This window comes from Terrapene carolina, unplaced genomic scaffold (genome assembly GCF_002925995.2).
Source record: "Terrapene carolina triunguis isolate 2854851 unplaced genomic scaffold, T_m_triunguis-2.0 Scaffold192, whole genome shotgun sequence".
Taxonomy (NCBI): domain Eukaryota; kingdom Metazoa; phylum Chordata; order Testudines; family Emydidae; genus Terrapene; species Terrapene triunguis.
In genome coordinates, this window is record NW_020664543.1 from 13,846,508 (window position 1) to 13,860,786 (window position 14,279).

The following is a 14,279-nucleotide window of genomic DNA, read 5'->3' on the forward strand; positions in this document are numbered from 1 at the left end:
TGCATTTATTACCTGTGACACTGGCCATTATCCTGGCCAAGGCAAGACCTTAGCAGTTGGATAAATGCAGAGGGTGTAAGGGGGGAGGACACAAGGGCCGTTCTGCAGTGCCTGAAAAATGCTAGAATGCTCCTTCCTCCTAGCAGAACTACAGCCTTTGAAGTGCCTTGTCGCACAAACCCGTTTCCTTTGGTTAGCACCAGCTTAGCAAGTTCTCAAGAACCTTCTCCACTAAAGCTCTCATTCCCCATGAATAACAAAAACCTGCCGGAGCCTCCCCCATTGAAGGCCGGAGAGATAAAAGTTAATTAGAGGGGGCAGGTGAAGATAGAAGGTAGCTGACAGCCAATGCCAGGTGGTTAACAGTAGCACTATGCCAGGACTTTACTGCTCTTCAGAGGTGGAGCTTTGAAAGAGGAGATGAAAGAGGAGCAGAGGGGTTGGAGGTTTCAAAGGGATCTGTAAGTACAATCAGAGTCGCAAGGGAAAGGGGATGATTTCCTAAACAAGGAAAACAAGCCTAGTCTGATAGCAATGGAAATTGATAGAGGCTGACAGTAGCTCTTGCCATCTTCAAAGCCCTCTGCAAAGCATATTCGTTCTGCCAGCTCCCATGTGAGGCAGTTAAGGACTTAGCCCCACTTCACGCTAAAGAGAGATGAAATGATACTTCAGCCAGCAGCAGAGTTGAGGTGGGAGTGAGGCCTTCCGGTTCTTGTGCAGAGCCCACGATGCAGTGTTGGGTTGTTCAGGATATACCAGACGGCTCCCGCTGAAGGCCCTCCCCTTAACTTTCATTCCAGGTGCCATCTACAACAGCATCAGCTCCATCGAGGTTTACTGCTGTGGGGGAGCAGTGGTAAGTGCCTCGTATCTGTGAACTCATAATGGCACAGAGAGAAATCCTGGCGGGTGTAGGCCAGCTTCCTATTCACGCAGCTGGCCAACTTCCCCAAATGGATGCAATTTGCCACGATCATTCTGATGGCTTCCAGCTCCCGACAACTCCCCACTCGTTCTTTGCTACCTCTTTCAGCCCTATTTCCTTCTAGGTCATACCTGCTGTGCCTCAGCGGGTTTCTATTTATGTGGCATGGCTACTTACTACCCAACCACCGCATTTGTACTGAATAGAAATCTGAAATCCGTGTTACCCTCGTCCTCCCCGCTACTGTTTTACTTTCTGCTTCTTCCGTCTTAGTCTGAGGAACACTGACTCGGGAGATGAGTGCTCCAGCACCATCCTGGCAGCGTTCTCCTCTCTCCAGCCAAGAGGGGGTGTTTTATTCTTATTAATTCTCTTTATGATGGCTGCACATAGGAGCCCTAGTCATGGATCAGGAGACCATTGTGCTAGGCATGGTACAGACAGAACAAAAAGCTGGCCCCTGCCCTGAAGGGCTCACAATCTAGAGAGCAGCCAATAGGCCAGGTTCCAGCACATTGTTAGCCAAGGCTTCACAGCAAATCAGTGGCAGCGCTGTGAAAAGAACCCAGGAGTCCTGCCTCCTGCTGTAACCATAGAACAGTGCTGTGCAGTGATATACAAATACTGCACATTTCCTCCTCCATGCCAAGAGGTTTTCAGCAGACATGCCAAAGCCGTGGAAAAAACACAGAAATTGGGCTTGGTTTTGGCTTAATTGGCTTGTGAGTTGCTTGTAGCTTGTTTGGCTTGTCTTGTTGCTTGTTGCCTCTTTTTTTTTTTTTTTTTTTTTTTTGGCTCCCAGCAAGCACGGGGCTGGGGAGGGGAGTGTCAGGGGTGCACAGTGGGCCCACCACAGTCCCAGGCTGCACACCGGGGGGATCTAGTCACATAGCGTGTTGGGGTTCTTAGGGATTGGCTTGATTTCTGGCTTATTGTGAAAGCCGGGGTGCTTGTTTACCGTGTGAAAGTTGGTAACTGTGGTTTTCAGCTACAAGCATTCTACTGAGCTTTAGCTCGTCACCGCCAAGCCCCTCTTAACATCTCCTGCCCGCGGAACAGACATTTCAGTCTAATGTGCAGATGCCTTGGTCCCAGGGTCCATAGGAAAAGGATATTATCACAGGCCTTTTTTGGAGACCATGCTGACTCTGAAACTCTCCCAGGGTCTCTGTGATAAAAGATGGTCTCACATGAGCTCATTCTAAAAACTGCTCAGAGGCCTATGGTCCCCAGTGCTTGTGAAACTACAGCAGTGTCAACCTGCCTTTGGCTCAAATGGCATCTGTATGCATGGACAGGGAGTCTGACTTTTCCAAGCAGTGCTTTAATTAGGTTTTTTTTTTTTTTGTATGCAAATAAACCCTTAGATCACTTAAGCAGCATACTTGATAGAAATTTCAATATTTGTCCAAGGTCAGCTCGTACCTTCTGAATTGTCCAGTGGGTTTTAATTGAAACACAAACATTCTTTTGTTTTCTCTCATTACATTTCTTGCATTAAAGTTAGTTTAAAGAGTTTGGTTGGAAACCCAGTCCAAGGTGCTGTAGCTGTAAGAATCAAAGACGTTCATCCCCTTTAAGAGGAGTTGGTATGGATTTTTGACCCTAGACAAATCGCTTATAGAGAATGTTAATAAAAAGGTATCGGCTTTACCCCTTAACTTGTCAAAACTAGGAGGGAAGTGTACTCCCATGATTACAACAAGGGGCTGGCATGCTAGGGACTCCTGGGTTCTATTCCCGGCTCTGCCACTGACCCAAATATGACCTCTCACCTCTCTCTGCCTCAGCTGGAGTCTGAGGGTACGTCTTCACTACCCGCTGGCTCAGCTGGTAGTAATCGATCTATCGGGGATCGATTTATCGCGTCTCGTCTAGACGCGATAAATCAATCCCCGAACACGCTCCCCGTCGACTCCGGAACTCCACCAGGGCGAGAGGCGGAAGCGGAGTCGACAGGGGAGCTGCGGCCGTCGATCCCGCGCCATGAGGACACGAGGTAAGTCAATCTAAGATGCGTCGACTTCAGCTACGCTATTCTCGTAGCTGAAGTTGTGAATCTTAGATCGATCTCCCCCCCCCCCGCCAGAGCAGACCAGCCCTCATTGTGTCAAAATAAATAAATAAAGCGTTCTTCACTCGGGGTAAAATAACAGTGAAGATGGGATGACTCTGGTTAGCAGCTCAGGTTCAACTCCAGCCTCAAGCTGCTAACTCCAGTTAAAAGCTGGATTGCTGTGTCTTCACTCTTGTTTTAACCTGAATTAGTTAACCTGCATTAAGAATGCACCTCCCCTTGTAGACCTACCTTGGGTGGCCAAAAGCATCATGATTCCTCTTTGCAAGCTGCAGCTGGGGCTGTTGGCTCCAGGGCTGGCGTTGCCCTGTGTGTGTGGTGTTGAATCAAGAGGTTCCTGGGTAGCTAACTAAACAAACCCCATCTCCCGTTGACGCAGGATGATTAAACCAAGGTTGTGACTGTCAGTACCTCAGGGTTTCAGTACCCAGACAGCATCCTGCATTTTCGGCGCTTTTATTCATTTTGTGGGGGTTTTTTTATTATTTTTCAATTTCTTTGTTGCTAATGAACTTTTGCAGTAAGGGCGGGGGGTGGGAGGGAGTTTATTTTCTCTGGAACCAGCATTTCAAACAGATGACTCTAGGAATGAGTTTTATGAATTGCCTTCAGGGTCAATGACAACTGCATGGTGACGATTAAAGATTTAGAGGCATGGGAACCAATATTAAAAAAGGAATGGTTTCCAATGAGGCAGCAGCTTACAGAGACGGCTTTCCCCATGTGACCCTTTGCTGGGCTGCGCCGACCAATCTGCTGCTAGAGCTGCAAAATGCTGCAATGTTCTCAATGCAGCGTTGTCTCACAACTCGCCCAGCTGGCCAGTGGAGCAGAACCTCAGCCGCGTGGCTATAGAAATCCAGTCCAGATTCTTTCCTTTCCAAGGATTCTTTCTGGATGGTCTAGTTTGCTCCAGCTGGGCTGGATTTCTGTGGTTGCCCAGGGTAGATTCTAGGTAAGCCGTCTGGGGAAAGGACCATTAGCTGGATTCCTGTGGCCCAGTGGAATGGGCTGTGGAGACAGCACTAATACACACAGAAACTACGCTGGATGTCTGAACACATCTAGAACGGAACTGGTGCTTAGGCAGTGGTGCCTAGTGGTTAGCGCAGGGAAGTTGGGGCGGGGGCATGTTGTCTTTCCAGCTCTGTCACTGACTTGCTGTGTGACCTTGGGAAAGTCACTCATGCGGTGCCATCTGTAACGTGGAGGCTGGTGACACTGAGCGCACCAGGGTGCTGCCTGCTTTAATTCATGTGTGAAACGCTGTGAGCGCCTCACATGAGAGGCCCTCTAGTGGGGCAAGGAATGATTGTTGAAGAGCTGCGTGGTGTGGGGGTGAGCGTGCTCACACACAGCTTCAGCAGGGGGCACTAGGCGACAGCCCTCTGCTAGCTGTAGGTTCGAAAAACATCCGTGGAGGCTGTTAGGAATCCGAGCTGCTTCGAGCTAGAGATAATGGCAGAGAGTCCAGGGCAGAGGATTTTTGGTCCTTATACTAATGACTCTGTTCCTTGGCACTGGCAGGTTTCGCGCTGCCAGCAGCAGAGGTCAGAGCAGAAAAAATCCAATTTGTAGCATGAGGGGACAACACAACCCTGAAACAACCCTCCTTTTCGGAAGGAAAACAGCCCAGCTGAGCTCTGATCCCAAGTCCATACTCCATGGGGTTCTCCAGGACTGGGCTTCGCCGTGTGCCTGGTGGAGTCGGCTGGGGAGCCCCGCTGCACTCAGCATACTAGAAATGCTGCACCCGTCACTGCCTCCTCTCCCTGGAGCCTCGCAGCACTGGGGATGGAGGGAGAGATGGTGTGTATGTTCCCTACCACTAGGAGGAGGCATGGCTAGAAACGATGGTTCTCGGGTGAAGGCCGATTTATAATGGAGCATTTATTAAAGCCCAGATTCTCCAAGGTATTTAGGTGACCAGTTCCTGTTGATTTCAATGGGAGCCAGCCATCTAAATACCTTTAAGGATCTGGACCTGAGTGATACTTTTACACCAAGTGGTGCATGGGATGGTGTAGCGGAGGTTTGAGCTGCTTCTGCAGTTAGTGGTAAAGGAACCAAGGGAACATGAGGCTAAATGGATCCCAGGGGATTCCTTAGGCATCTTCTTCCTCCCACTCCAGCCTCCTGCAGCCATGCTCTTCCCCGCCCTAGGCCTGCCTGACGTTCTTATGTCTTCCAGCCCAAATCCTTCATCTTCCTCCCAAGTGAAGTAATGCAGGCCACGCTCAGCAAGTTGCCTGCCTCCACCGACCAAATCAGCTGTGGGCTGCGGTGCTGCCTTGCCCCGACTCACCGCAGACACCAAGCCTCCCCGATCTTGAGGCTTGGCAGGAGTTCTGTCTTGAGATGTCCCTGTACATCGATGGGAATCAGTCTTGCAAAGTGCTCAGCACCCTTTGCTGGACGCAAAGCTCCTGGTAGCAGTGGGCCTGTATTACATGGACCAGTATTCCGCAACCTTTTTGATACCAAGGACCAGCTTGCTGCCTTCCTAAGCTGTGTCAGGGAAAGCTCAGGGACCGGCACCCATCCACGGACCGCTCGTTGAGAGACACTGATGTAGATGACTGAACATAGAGCCCTGCATGATCACAGTCATCACTTGGGCACGAACCAACATAAGAACCTGTGTCCACTTGAGGAAGCATCACCGTGCTTAGCAACCATTTCACTGGAGCAGAAAGGACAAAAGGCTGAATGTAAACAGGCTCCATGGAGTCCTAACCAAGCCACTCCTGGGCTGTGTGTAATTCCTCTTACCCCGTGATGATCTGCGGGCCTGGACCTCCTTGTCTGACTAATACACCCTGCGCCACCAGTCACTGCCACCGGGCATGAAGGGCTTAAACCAGAACTGGGATTTGAATAATGAGGATAAGTGATGATGGATGTGGAGCAATATGTTCTTCTCCCCTGTGACTGATCTTCTGAGGAGTCAGAGGACACCCGCAGCCAATTTAACTTCAAAAAGCCCTCGGCCGCAGCGTAGGCTGATCCATCCGCGTTCAGCATACTGAGGCAGTGATGGAGACAGCCGCCTCTCCCTCCCAAACACGCACCAGCCAGCCGCTGCCTCGCTTGGCCCAAATGTGGCATCGTTCCATTCTGCATTAGCATGCGCGCACACCAGCAAGGCCTACGACCAGCCAACCTGCACCTCTGGCCTTAATCTCCCACTGCATCACTCCGAGAGCCGCCATTTGGCCCGGCCCCTCCCGCGGCTGGGTGGGGCTGGGTGACCGTATCGTCCAGAAGGAGGCAGCGATTTTTTGTTTAACTCGTTGGCTAAGGAAGAAAGAAAAAGCTCACGGACTATCTGCAGGGGAAGGAGCCTCCGCTTGGCTGCTATTGCTGTTTGTCAAGGAATTCCCCCGTGGGGAAAGTGTGCCCTTCCCTATCCTGGGAGCGTCTCCCTGCGTCAGTGAACTGTCGCAGCTCATTTAGTGACCTGTCTCCCCTTTCTCACTCCTGCCTCTAGCCGCATGACTTCCACTGCTGTGCTGCCCTGGCCATGGGCTTTTAAGCCCTGGGAGCCCACTGGCCCCAACAGGAGTGGGGGAAGGGGGCTGAGTCCCATTCTTCTGATCTCATCTGGTCAAGCAGCTGGTTGGGTGGCCAGCGGGGACCCACCTGAACAGGTCCATTGGGCTGTGACTGATCTGAGGAATGAGGGCAGTTCACCTAGTTTCTATATTAGCCCCTTTCTGAGTGAGCCAGGAGCAGCCTTGCCTGCTCGCCATGGAACTGGCCGGCTCGCTTCACAGAGGGCACAACGGCACCGAAGAGGCAGGGAAAGCGTATGGCCCACGATCTTGCCCTGCTTACCCCAGTAGCCGGACTCTCCTCACTCCCCTAGGGAGTGCCAAGGAGGCTGGAGGTGTTGGGTGAGGGCTTTCAGTCACTGTCTTTAACAGATTGCTAGGGGGGTTATTCAACTGTTTGTTGGCTGTCCTTGTTCAGAAGGTTCTGGTCTGGTCCAGCGGGCACAGGCGTTTGCTGTAGCGGATCAGAACATTAGCCCATGTAGTCACCTACGTTCCTGTATTGACAGCACCGAGCTCGTGTCCAGCTCTGTCATTTTGGTGTTTCTGGCCGTAGAAGCACCAGACGTCACCGCGATTTTCCATTAAACCCAAGGGGGAAATGCAGGCAGAATGTCAATCCGTGCAGTAACTCATTGTACGAGTGAAAGAAATAGAGCAGTTTTGAAGCGGAGAGCGGGAGAAGCAAATAGTTTCCTTGGCACTGGATCCGTCTGTGCCGTAAGAACGTCTCAGAACAGCCATTGTTATAAACTGGCCTGTCACAGAGAAGGGGGAAAAGAATATTTGATAAATGAAACGGGGGCCGAGGCATTCATCACCATCCAATGACAGGAGTGCGACGCTGAAACCAGCCACGTACCTGCTGCCAAAGAGGTCCGGGTTTAACTCTCTGAATGGCAGCGTTTGTGTTCAAGCAAGGGGAGCGGCTCTGAGCAGCAAAATCCTCCAGGCCGCAAGGCACCAGCCTGACCAAGAGGATGCTGCCCTGTGCCCTCCTGCCACCTACTTATGCCACTTGCCCCCATGTTGTGATTTCTGCCCAGGCAGGTGATCAGCTAACCCCATGTGCCTGGATGGCCATGAACATTACCCACCAGCAATCGGCCAACCTAACCCCCCAGCCCCCGTCTGGTGAGAGTCCATGCCTGCTACAATAATCCTTTCAGAGTCCCTCCATCCCCTAATGCACGGGGGCTGTCTCCTATCACTCACCACTGCCCCTAGGTTGGACAAACACCTGTCAGGGATGCTCTAGGTTTTCTTGGTCCTGCCTCAGGGTGCGGGCTGGACAGGAGGACTTTTCAAGGTCCCTGCCAGCCCAACATTTGTCCAGTGGAAAGGGGCTGGCTCTCTCCTGTATTCGTTTCCCTCTGGGCACTGCACTGCACAGCACCGATGGTCCTTCATTATCATTGAACCTGGGTCTCCCTCATCTCAGGTGCATCCCCTGACCACTAGCCTATTCTGCGTGGGTCTCTGAGTTTGGCCAGAGCTCCCAGGCTGGACCTCAGCCATCTCGCCCAGGGAAAGCTTCCTTGAAACGGGAACATTCCTGCAAAACGTTTTGGTTCCTACAACTCTGTTTTCTTGAAAAATTCCTGACCAGTTCCTAACCTCATGTCCTCTACCGCTTCCACCGGACTTCCCCGGCCAGCCTCCCTTCTCTCCTGATTTCCTCCAGGGAGCCAGCTTCAACACCTGTCTCAATGTGAGCACATAAATACTTAAATCAAGCCTCTTAAGGCCTAAAAGAAATGTGCACAACAGGATGTTGTATTCCAACATCAATGTTTTAAGAGGGCAAGAGGTGAGCCGAAAGAGTTTGGGGGCCGCTGGTGGGGGGAGATGCTGCAGAGCTGGTTCAGGATGTGAGTGAAACAAGCCAGCCCCACGGAGGGGGAGAGGCAGGGGCCCTGTATGCAGAAGAGCAAGCCCAGGTGCAGAGGGGACGTTTCAAACCTTCAGCCCCATGCCACCCTCAAAAGCCAGTACCGAATAGAGCTGTTTAACAGGAATGCTCTGCTATGACTGGGGAGTTCTCTTGGCACATCCAAGGTGTGATATGGCCCTGTTATTGCCCTGATGTCTCCCCAGGTGCTTGCTGTCGGTGCCTGCTGGTGACTCAGACAATCTCCTCATCCTTCATCTCTGCTGTGGGGAAGGGGTGGCTTTGGTTTGGCGGAGTGGAGCCAGGGCCCAGATCACTAGGATAATTATACTCTAGCCAAGGATCTCAAAGCACTTTGCACAAGGGCGACAGTGCCACTGTGGCTACTTGAAAGAATTGCTTGGGTGCAGGAGCCAGCACAAAAGAGGCTGGATTCTCCTGTGCGGCCGCATTGTCCCTGCCATGGGTGCTGCAAACCGGCAGTCATGGAACATACCTCGGAGTCCCCTGCTGGGGTAGGGACTCCCCAGAGCAGTGGGTCTTGTGGGTTATTCCCCACCGCCGTTGACATGAAGGGGGTAGTTGTTGTCTCAGGCTCACTGCGTCAGGTCAACATTTTCAAGCTTTTCTTTCCCACCCAGATGGGTGGAACCTTACTATTGCATGGGAGCTGAGAGCCTCATCTCCTTCTGTGACTGCTGGAGCCTCTGGGCCGTACTCCAGCCCCTGTCCTGACGGGCTTGCAATTGAAATAGACGAGACCCACACACAGCATGGCTGAGATGGTGTCTCACCATCCCTGCTTCGAAGATGGGGAACTGAGGTCAGGCAGCTGAAGTGACTTGCTCAGGGTCACACAGGGAGGCTGTAGCGGAGAAGGGACCTGACCTCAGATCCCGGAAGTCCCAGTCCAGTGCCTTTCCCATAAGGCCAGCTGCCTTCGCTGTGAATTAATGAGGCAGGGATTTCCTGCCATGCTAACCAGTGAATTCACATGCGTAGTGGGCACCGCGGGCAGCCGTCTCCTCATCCAGCGCTCGCAGGGGCTCCTGCGAGTCATTAATTTGAAATAAAACACAGTAAGGGACATGGGGCTTCAAGAAAATTGCCCGTCACTGCTCTCCCAGGAAGCAAGCGGGCCTGCAGGGACCGGAGCTGCTCTCTCATCCGCACCCCGTCCTCACCCAGATGAATCTAATTATCACGCACGCACAAGGACGGGAGGACCTGGAAACAAGCTGCCCAATTAGCATATAAATAAGATATGCAAATGACTCCAGCGTTGCTCCAGCCCCAGCCTTTCGTTACCACTCGGTCGCCACCACAACAAGCCGGCCGTTTGGGGAAGGGGGAGCTGTAGCCAAGTCGGCCCTGCTGGAAGCCAGTTGGGGTGAGGGCCGTGGCCACGGTGGGTGGAGCTCTCAGTCTGGATGCTGTGGCGTGGGGGCAGCGCTACCTTTTTCTGATCTCCAGGCGTTTAGCGCCATGGAAAGAAAAATCCTCTCCTGGCTGGCACCCATGAGCTGGACAAGCTCACCCACATCCGGACAAATCCAGCATCGTCCGACTGAGCTCCGCAGCGTGACTCTGGATTCACTCTGGTGTAATGGCAGGCAGGGTTTGGCCTGCGGCAGCCGCAGGCTGAGCCCTGGAGCAAAGCCTGGGGAATAAAATACAATGCAAATCCATTTGGCTTGGGGGTGAGTTGTAAGAAAAGTGCAATGAATTAATTAAAGGTTTTCAGCGGCTACTTTGGGGATGGGAGTGTCAGGGAGGAACCTTCCACTTCAGCTCCAGTGCTAAACCACTGTCTAGGGCCCTGTCTGTGGTCTAAACTGACCATAGAAGTCAATCAAAAGACTCCGTCGTGGGCTTTGAGTCCGGCTGGAAGGGCGAGCCCCATCCACTGACATATCAGATTCTGGCTCCAGCTAGGAGGACCGTAGAGCTGAGTGATGAGGAAAATCTACTTATTAGCTCCTTGAGTCCATCCCCCTGCCAGGACCCGCTGGACTCCCCTTGGAGAAGATGTATTAGACTGTGGCTCAGCAAGGCACAAAACGTTGAGCGCGTCTTTAAGCACGTGCGTCGTTCTGCAGGGATATAAGCAAGCCTTGAAGGGGGGGATTAGTCTCCCGCGTCCAGTTAAGCAGGTGCTCAAGTGCTTGGCTGAATAGATGCCTTCGGTATTTAGCTGATGCTAGACGTGCTTCTCGCCACAAGAGCTGACTGGGCCAATGGCCAGACCCCACCCAGCAACCCATGTGCCCCTCTGTTTTAAAACAATCATGCTGATTTTTCTGTATTCCGTTCCTGGCTGTAGCATGCTCCCCCCTCCCTCACTGAGATGTTTGGGGTGGTGACATGGAAGCCGTTAAGAGACCTGCAGCAGTAGATAAGTAACATGAATTAACCAGCGGGTGCTGATGGGAAATGGCCCAGTAGGTGGCCATTCAGGAGTCCAGGGAGATGGAAAGGGTGGGAGTTACTTGGTTTTAGACCCGAGGCCTTGCTGCAAACCCGTTTCCACCCAGGGCTGTAAACCTTGAATTTGATACTCAGACCCTTCTCTGACATGGGCCAACCCAAAATACCGAGTCCCTGCCCCCTATACATTTGGGGAACGCTTGGATCTACATCCAAAGACCGGGATGTGGGCCCATCTCTAGTTGTTAGCACTCTGTCATTGGCATTAACCTGTTTGCTCTTCTCCCACCACTCTGGTCCGTTCCCATTTGGCAAAGGAGGCTCAATTGTTTCCCGCTTCGTTTGCGGTGACGTCTGCCCGTCTTTGGATTGCTTCCCAGCATCATCAGCCAGGCTGCCAGTAGGCACGTGTGCCTCTTCCCTCACACACTTCGAGCTGTCCTGCTGAGGCACGCCCCTTGTGCCTTTCTGCAGCCACCCGGGCGTCAGTGGGCTCTGCTGGGCTTTGCAGGGTGAGTTAACCCTTCGTACCAAGCCGCAGGGAGGGGACACATCTGCGGTGAGTGCCACGGAAAAAGGTGCCTGGTGTTTTGTTATGAAATTCTCTGAGGCAGAATGATGGATTGTAACAAATGAAAAACATAGTCACTATTTAGCATCCCGACGCCTCTTCCCACCAGCTTGATTTCGTTCCCAGCCTTGAGGCACATCTTAATCAATAGCATCAGTTTAGATCACGGTAAAAAGTGGCATGGGGGGAGGGGAGATGAATAGAGTTGAATAAAGAAGAACCGAAAACTAACTTTCTTTACGTGTGTTAGAGCTTAGAAATAGCTTCCCTGTTTGCTGGGGGTTTCCTTGGAGGACTGAGAGTGAAAAGGTATTTTCTTGGGAGAAACCAGCCGCATGGGCTCTGTTGGGTGAATTACTAAGCGGCCAGGAAGTTGGGTCTCACACATGCTCAAGGTGAACATGCCATCTTATGCTATGATCCCACACATGCATTGAGCTAGGTTAGTACTTGCACGAAAACCCTGTCAGGAACATCCAGCTGCTGGAGTCAATGGTACTGATGATTCACTATCCAACCTTCTCCCTGAGTCCACAATGAACCAAGTGCCCAGACTAGGTCTAGTCTCCTGCTGGAGGAGAGAAGACGAGCCTCAGGCTGGAGGTCCCGACCATATGTGGTCACTGAAGAACCTATGGCCGTTTATAGGAGTAGGAGTGTCAACTCTGATGACCTGGCTGAATTCCATTCCGCCTTCATCTATGCTCCCTGTAGTTTTCAGCTGGATGCAGTATTTGTCACTTCCTGTCCTAACAGGGCACAGGGCACTGTGTTTCAGTGGTGGTTTGGGTGTTTGTGTATTGATGTACAATGCACCTTGCTCTTTCTCAGGCTAGAAATGGAAGACCAGTACCAAGCTGTACTTCCCAGGAATCAGTCTTTAAAAGAGTTGAGAGCGGTTTGGCTTGCACAGCCCCAGCCGTGTCTCGTCACAAGTATAAAGTGGAAACCACTGACTCCATCAGAGAACGACCGTCAGAAAGCCTCCCCTCCCCTTCCCAGAGATCAGAAACGCGCCCCCAGCTCCCGCAGGTAATCTGCCCCTTCATTTCCCCCACGGCTGCTGCTGCTTCATTCCTCTTCTCAGCTTATGGTTTCTGATGCCACATGGGAGCCAGCTCACTTCCAGTGAGAAGAAACTTACACTGTTTGATCTACAGCTCAGCGTGTCGGCTGGGGCTGACTGTTTATCAGCAGTTCAAAGTGAAGGCTGCACTTTCCCAAGCTATAGTCTCCCCTGACCTCTTGCTGCCTCTCAAACTCTATTTAAAGCTCAGGCAGGGGCTAGGGTGCTTGGAACTCAGGGTACGGTTCATAGCGTTCCCCTTAGCCCTCCCACGTGCCTTTACAGCTCTGCAATCGCTTTTGTGGCCCTCGCTACCAGGATCATATTATTGCAGCGTAATTCAGAGTTCAGAAAAGGGCAACTAAAATGATTAGGGGCTTGGAACAGGTCCCATATGAGGAGAGATTAAAGAGGCTAGGACTTTTCAGCTTGGAAAAGAGGAGACTAAGGGGGGATATGATTGATAGAGATATATAAAATATGAGTGATGTAGAGAAAGTGAATAAGGAAAAGTTATTTACTTGTGCCCATAATATAAGACCTAGGGGCCACCAAATGAAATTAATGGGCAACAGGTTTAAAACAAATAAAAGGAAGTTCTTCTTCACACAGCGCACAGTGAACCTGTGGAACTCCTTGCCTGAGGAGGTTGTGAAGGCTAGGACTATAACAGGGTTTAAAAGAGAACTAGATAAATTCATTAATGGCTATTAGCCAGGATGGGTAAGGAATGGTGGCCCTAGCCTCTGTTTGTCAGAGGGTGGAGATGGATGGCAGGAGAGAGATCACTTGATCATTACCTGTTACGTTCACTCCCTCGGGAGCACCTGGTATTGGCCACTGTCGGTAGACAGGATACTGGGCTGGATGGACCTTTGGTCTGACCCAGTATGGTGGATGGACCTTTGGCTGTTCTCATGTTCTAATTACAGACAGAAAATGTATTGCCCCTAGCCATGGCTGTTGAGGGGTCCACCCACACACAGGTCAGTCCTCTGACAGCAAACTGACTGTACAATCAGCCCAGCCGGGTGTAAAAACTCTTTTACACAGCTGCAGGGGTGGGCTCAGCGCTCCCTGCTACAGCCCAGGAGGTAGCTACGCTAAGGGCAAAGCTTGTCCGTGGGAAGGCAGCACTGCCTCAGGAATGACCCCCCCCCCCCCCCCCCAAGAATGCAGCACTATCACAAACTTCAACCCTTCCCAGCCGCGGGCACGGCGTGGCTCTTTGAACCTCACCACCTCTAACCTAGCTAGATTTAAAAACCAAAACACCTCTACAACCACTGCGCCCGCTGCCCTCTCTGAGGAAAGGCTGGGAGAACAAACACCGGACAGCCGTTGGCCATGGTGTGTAATGCACTCCTGGAAGGGATGAATACAGTACAAGAACCTGTGTAGAGTAGCCCAGGAGCCTCGCACTCCTCTGGAGTCAGTCGTCTCCATTCTCTCTGGCAAGGGCTGGTCTCTCTCTGGTGTTCACCCCACCACACAGGTTGACAGCACTGTCCCTGGGTGTCAGAGCGAGCTGGCAGCAGCTTTCCATTCCAGGGCTGGGATTGCTATAGGATGCAGTCAGGGGTTGCCTTGATGTCTTGTGGCAGATGTCCCTGAATTCCTGGGTTCTCTGAGACCCCCCCCCCCCTCCCCTCCTCATGTATGGCACCAACATTTCTCCATGCAAGGTGTGTAAAGCCATTACTGTGTCTGTGGGGGCAATTACTGGCAGGCGTTATCCTCACCTTGCTTAGCCAGGGGCTGGCAC